The sequence below is a fragment of the Chelonus insularis genome, unplaced genomic scaffold (assembly GCF_013357705.1).
Source record: "Chelonus insularis isolate UGA/USDA-ARS -01 unplaced genomic scaffold, ASM1335770v1 scaffold_277_pilon, whole genome shotgun sequence".
NCBI classification, from domain to species: Eukaryota; Metazoa; Arthropoda; class Insecta; order Hymenoptera; family Braconidae; genus Chelonus; species Chelonus insularis.
In genome coordinates, this window is record NW_023276791.1 from 831,188 (window position 1) to 838,952 (window position 7,765).

Genomic DNA, 7,765 nt, shown 5'->3' on the forward strand with positions numbered 1-7,765 from the left:
AATTAGAAGGCTAATTAGAAATTACTAATGAGAAGTTTTCAATTTTAGGTATGAATAAAAGCTGATAATTGTTGTAATTAATATTTAGTAATGTCATTATGTATGAGACGAGGTATGCTAAAAACCGGAAAAGAAAAAAAAGATATAACTATCACGGAGTTGTGATGATGAATTTTTAGTATCAGCGAAATAAAGACAATGTCAACACTTTTAGAGTAGCATCAAATGAAAACTGATAACAATGGATAGGGATTATCAATAAAAACATCAATAAGTATCATTATTTTATAATTTATAATTAATGGTAAACTTTTCGTCTTACAGCAATTAACCAATTGTTATTAAAAGCAATGAGAGTTTTTGATCTTACACAAACAACAAACTATAACTGTTACATTGTGTATCACCAGTATCCATCACCCTTATTAAATTACCGAGTATATTAAAAAAACAAAAAAAAAAACATTGTATAAATGATGATTTATATTTATTAACTTCTTTGTCATTGATTTCTCAATTCTTTATATCTCAGTTCATATTTTAAATAAAAAGGTGACGGATTGGTTTTAATATTTTTATTATATCTATACGTTATCCATTAACTAATATCCTCTCAATTGCTTACTTACATAAATAAAATTAATTCTATTACTATAAAGTATTTCATTCACATTTTTGAAATATAAATATGATTAATGTACACCTTTATCGCAGACTCTTCTTCTTAACTCTCGTCACTGATTCGATCAATGATTGTTGGAATTAACTATCTCAATCACTTCTCCAATCAACATATATTATCGCATCGTTATGTTGTTATTCTCACTGTTTATTTAATTATTCCAACAATTACAATCAATCATTACCAATCTTTCTATTATTTTGTCTAATATATAAACTAAAATATTTGCAATCAAAAGTGAATAAGATCGGTAAAAATTTTTTTTTTAGTTCTTAATCAATTCTTCTTTTATTCACCGTACTAAAATGTCTCTATTCCATTTAATGATAATAATAAAAGAAATAACTAATTATTGTGATTTATTATTATTATTACTTTAATCATCATTATTGTAATAGTAATATTAATTATAGGAGTAGTTAATAATATTCATAGAAGTGCTAATGTGATGATAATAATGATACAGCTGAATCTCTAGAATTATTAAACAATGTACGCAATAGCATAACAATATGAGTGGTTTTAAGTTTTACTAGTAAATATCATTTTAGAGATCCACCTGTATATAATAAATGACAATAAATTTACATAATTTGATAAAATTTACAAATTAAAATGAGTATACTTTATTTTAAAAGTATCAATTACTCCATATTTTGAATGATAATAAAATATAAATTCAAGGTACAGTATGCAGCGGTTAAAAATTAATGATTTAAGTTTTTATTCTTTTTTTTTTTCCTTTTTTTTTATTTTTCAGCTTTATGAAATATTTCATAACTCTTTATTCGATCACATAGCGGGGACAACGATAATTGGGGCTCACTTATCTTCTAATAATCTTTTTTTAACCGAATATATTATTAACACACTGTAATGAAAGTGTAGTTGATTAATTTTTAATACAGTGTAATTGAGTTAAGTTAATTATTATGTATCATGTATTTGTAATACGAACGCGTCCAGCGCATAAAAAATAAAAATGATTAATTGTATTTTAGTTTTAATAAAATCAAAACTTAATTGTTTTTAGAATTTGTTTTAAAAATAGTCACAAAATTGATTATGTATTTAAAAAAGTTTTATTTTTATGACAAAAAATCCGTATTTTCATTCCATATAAGCCCAATATTCTAAAGAATTTTTTATTCACTCGAAATAAATCATTTTATCACTGTGCGAACTCGTATTTAAAATAAATCACAAATTATCCTTTCAATGATCATTATTACATTATTGTTGAATAATATTATCGATTAATAGTAATTAATCGATTTACAAAAATATTGAGCATTTATGGATTTAACTGATTCACTATTATTAATTAAAAACTATTTCATTCAATGGTAACATACAGAGAAAAAATTAAATACCAGTTATAAACACATTGAAAGAATTAGTATCAAAGCTTTTTCAGCAAAAGTTAATATATATATATATAATAAACATATAATAGTGATAATAATATATATTATTTTGACACTGTATTTAATAAAACAAATAAAGTTGAAGAAAAAAATCTTACATTTAAACATAAAAAAGTAAAGCGGTAAAATTAATAAAAATGCTTTGGATATTTTAGCGGTGTAATATAAAAAATATATATGAGATTCAAAAATGAAAAATCTTATTTTGTATTTGAGTCTCTCTATATGCTTTCATATTTATTATAATAAATAACCATGTTATGTCTGACTCGCGATATATGATAAAACGGTTTTCACCTGACTATACTTTTTTCTTTTTTTTTTTACTTTAATTATCATGACTATTGCATTTATTGATTACAGTATGAAGACTTATTGGCTATTATAAATTGTAGTTTGTACTTGGATTTCTTTATTCCTGAGAAAGTACTTGTGAAAGGGCTCACTTAGCGTATAATAAAAATTTTAGACGGCTTATGGACGCAACTGACAATGGCTCCATTTTTAGTTTCTTTGTAATACTTTGAATTCGTAACATATTAGCATTCAAGTTTGATAAACATTTTACTTTTACATATTTACTATTTTTGTTTTTCATTTAATTATCTCATTAATGTATGTCACGCATTTATTCTATTTACATAAACGCCAATATGTTTTGTCGCCATCAGTACACCCTGTGTTATATTTATTTGTGAGGTAGTATTTGTACTAATACAATGAAATATTGTAAATGAATGAAAATATTGATATATGTCACAGTGAATCAATCGAATTCGCATAGTTTCAACGAGTTGTACAGTTATTTATAATATTATTAATGATGATGAAGTTTAATAGTTGAAAATATGATATTGGTAAAACAAATATAATTATTTTTTTTTATTTTCCTATTTGTTGAACATTAAGGGAATTATTATTTTTTTTTTTTCAGTTAAAAGGCATACAATTATTCACAAGTTGCCGAACAAATCGACTTCTATTATTTTTTGCCTTAATATGCATTATAAACACTTATTAATATTAAATTTATTTCATTTAACTTTGTACTATAAATCACGAGCGTATAGTCAACGTCCCCGTAAATCGCAGCCCCGCATTGTGATGATAATTATATCTGAAGATCGAGTATTATTGTTACTCTAAAAATAATTGCATGGATTTATTTTCATTCTAGTTAAATTATTTTTAAAAATAAAAAAATATTATATCTTAAATCACTCAGAAAAAATAATTAAATTTTATGATCACCGGTTAATTTTTCTAGCAATTAATTTAATAACAATTATACACGATCTTACACATGTACTGATGTACATTTTACAATTCTTATTTTCATTAGACATTTATTTATCATTTACTACCCAACGGTATAATGTATTCTTACATTTTTTTTTGTTTTATTATTATATTTAATTTTACTAATTATTTTATTACTTTGTATTTCTATATATGAAATGTTTTCATTTTCATCAATTTGCCCAATTTCAGTTAGCTATGACTGATGGTCTCTTTTACTATTGTAAATTACTATCTTTGTATTAGAAACATCATCCAGGAGTTTCAGGCTTCGATAAATCACAAAAAACTCCAATTATGCTAGTTTATTCATCGTATTAAGAGAATTAAATGATTAATTTGACGAGCATTACCTATTCTAAATCACCGACTTTACTCGATAACATTTTTTTGTATTTTTTTATTTTTTTAATTTTTTGTTTCATTATACTCATCACTTCATCAAATAGCTCGCAGTGAATGATACGTTAAGCTGCATCACACAACATTTATGAAAGATTTTCAATCTATAAATACATATTATATAAACAACATGCAACATATTATTTTACGATGCAATAATACAATAAATTTATATGTACAGAAGATTAACATTGGTGTGATAATCTTCTGATTCTAAGTTATTAATTTTGCTACAGCAATTATCTTATGTATAAGCTAAATGATCCGAATGAAAGGTTGATCTTAAATATCAGATATTGACGACTTTATACGGCCACATATTTAATCATTTTAACATTATGAAATGAAAACAGGTAGCCGTTAAATCCCAATTTTGTTAATTTTTTTTTAACTCATTTGTAATCATATTTCTCATGAATTTTTCTTGTATCCTGAATATGTACATATTATTGCAAAATCTTAAAAAGTATTAGAAATATCAGAATTGCTACCGTCAAGATACTTCACTAGAAGATACATGTTTTCAACAAGAATTGTGTGTAAGAATTTTCACACTTAATAATCCGCTATATATATCTATATATATTTATAATATATTATTTATTTGCTGTAAAATTGTTATAATATCATGCATAAAATGACAATTTTTCAGTAAATAAGTAACATATTGACCACCATATTTCCACCATATAAAACACATATCGAGGAATGGTGGATAAATGAAAAATCACAGTACGTAACTATGTTAACGGAAACTTACGGGATAGAAAGCTTCAGTTATAAAAATAAAAAAATTTAACTCATATACACTATTATAATGTAAAAATATATACACACATACATATATGTATATTACATTTATATATGTATGTACAAATATATATATATGTGTAGGATATCAAAATAATTAGATACCTCGAATCCTGCATTAATGCTTAACAAAACAAGTATATAACATAGTAATTATTATCGCATGTATGCAAATAAACAAAATGGTAACAAGAAAATTATGAAATTGCCTAAAGACAATATTATAACTGACTCCATTCACATTCATGTGTTTTTTTTTTTTTTTTAAGAATACATTTTTTTATGCTTTTTAAAAACATCTTTAGAAAGTAATTCATGTGAGTTTTTTAACACTCAATTTTGTTTTTTTTTTCTTTTTTTTTTCGTAATAGTCACACTTAAGTTTTTTTACATACGATACAAAACATTCTTTACAATGATTCTATAAATCATTATTTCAAACTTAGTGTAAATTAATCTATCAATCAATTAGTTTTCAGTTTTGTCAATTTTAAACTGATGTATCAGTTTTACATCAATTGTGAAAGCAATGACATATTTTTTGTCAATAGCACTGATTTTTGTTTTCGACTCTTACATATATATATATATATATATATAAAGAATTTTATGTTTTCGAAAAGAGATTATTTTAATTCGAAATTGCTCCACTTTTAAAATCTAATCGATAAGTTGTTTTTTTTTATGTGTGGTTATCATGAAATTCTACTAATTTTTTAAATGAATTATTAACTATGATTTTTCATAATTACAACTTACATATTGTTTTCCACATTTATATGGTAACGATCGTTATGAATATTGAAATATAAAATCGTGATAAATTCCTCATGCTGTGAAAAAAAGTACATATCAACAATTTCAACGCGATAATTTATTTAAATTGTAATCGCGATGTTATAGTCTTTATAGTCAAAGAATGGGCTACAGGTACGTTCGTTACTATTTTTCCATCCCTTGTTTTTCATTTTAAATAAATTCAATCATAAAAATTCTTTAAAATATTTCAATTTTGGGATATAAACGGAAAAAGCTCATTCTTTGGCTAGTGTGACTGTTTATTATTTCATCATTGTATTTTTTTATATATAGAATATATTTATATATATATTTATTTATTTATGTATGCATATATATGTTTTTTTGTTTTTTTTTAATTCAGTTCTTCTTCATTATAATGTTTCAAAGTTTATACTTATTCAAAATCCATAAACATTTAGGTGAATTAATTGTTTATGTGATAACGTTTTTGAATAAGATAGAAATTAATATAAATACGGTGATGTTAGCAATATAACTGCTATAATTGTACTTCGATATTTTGTTCAATGGAAATTCTATATAAGATATTTTTTAAAATACATGGTGGTTTTCGCCTCACCAATATAAACTGAAAATAATATGTTCATAATATCTTAACTGCAGTAATTATTTAGTTATAAAGTTTGAACATTTTCTAACATATTTCTCTGCAAAATTGAATATAGTAAAATATAGAAAACGACTTATTTGATTTTACTGATTATTGAATACATTGTTCCCAGTGTTTTGAAGACAAAAGAAAAACTATGAGGTAGTATATTGACATGTTTGGCAGATCTGCATTTGAATGGCATCTTTAACAGTTGATTGTGTGAGTTGTAGTGTTTAATATCACTTGAAAAATGTATAAAAATAACAATATTGACTATTTTATTATATATTCAGTTAATCTTTTAAATATTTATTGTTTTCTTTTTATATACTGTATTGTTTATCATGAGATAGAATCGTTGTGTGATAATATCTTGATGAACTGCAGTAACAAAAAAATTTGTAAATACTGTAACAAGTAATAATGTGATGCCAACCTGACTAGGATTATTTATATGTAACACTATCGTATGGAGTTAACATTCTGTATGGAATTATATCAATTGAACCAGAGTTTAACTATTACTTTAATAATTCTTTTCTTTTTAGCTATTTGAGATGATATATCTATGTTTCTTCTTTTTACATTTGAAACAATTTAAATATTTAAACTTCCCATGAAAGCCAAGATATGCAAATTGTGTCAAATAAATTATTTTTAAACTTATAAATTAATAAAATATCAGGTTTCTAAAAGTTTTACAGTCAAATAACTATTATCAAAATTGTAGTTATTGCTGACTTTAATATTTATACTTTACAAATTGCAGTAGAATTATGTTAAACAGCCTTGAAAGATTTTTTTTTTTAATCGTAATCTTCAGTGAAATATAATAAATTATTAATTCGATATATTACGATTAATGGTATTTGTAATATTACATTAAATATTACAAATAATTTTAACTTTATAAACAAGGAAATAATAAAAAAAAATTGTTATTTACTGCCTCATAGTAATTGGCACTCATAACATGAAATAACAAACTCGCCCAAACTTTTAGATAAGTTGGAGTATAATCCTAGGCTCAACGTTTAATAATGATAATTGTTAATTACGTATTGCTGAGTTGATAAATTTCTCTGAAAATTTTTTTATCTATATTTAAATATGGTTTTCTTTAACTATTGTGGCAGTTGTGTATATTTATATTGTATATATTATTATTATTACTATTATTATTATTATATAAATGCTTGTGAGTTTTAAATATATATGTCTTATTGGAGGCAGTCTGTCATTGAGATAACAAAATATATCTCTATAGTTATTATGTACCAATATTCGTACTTTAACTATATTTAATCAGATTTGAAGTAAAACGGAAATGCATTGGCATGTATTATGAAAAAATAAAATCACCTGAGCAAGATTGTTCGTTTAAACTGTTCGTTTTCCTTTTTGTTTATAATCATAACCAGATTCTCAAATCTGTACCCATTATTTCATTTTCAGTTATGAGTACAATATTGCATACTTATTCGATTATATTTATTTCTTTTTCACTAATTTAGCCATAATCCCTTTCATATTAATTATAATTATTTCTTAATTATTCTTTATTTAGTATCGATTATTCAGCTATACCCTAGTTATTAATTTATTGTTGTTATTATCATTATTATTACTATTATTACTGTTATTATCATTGATATTAATATTATCATTAGATTTATTGTTTTTTTTATCATTATTAATTATTAGTAGTAATAATATTAGTATTATTATTTT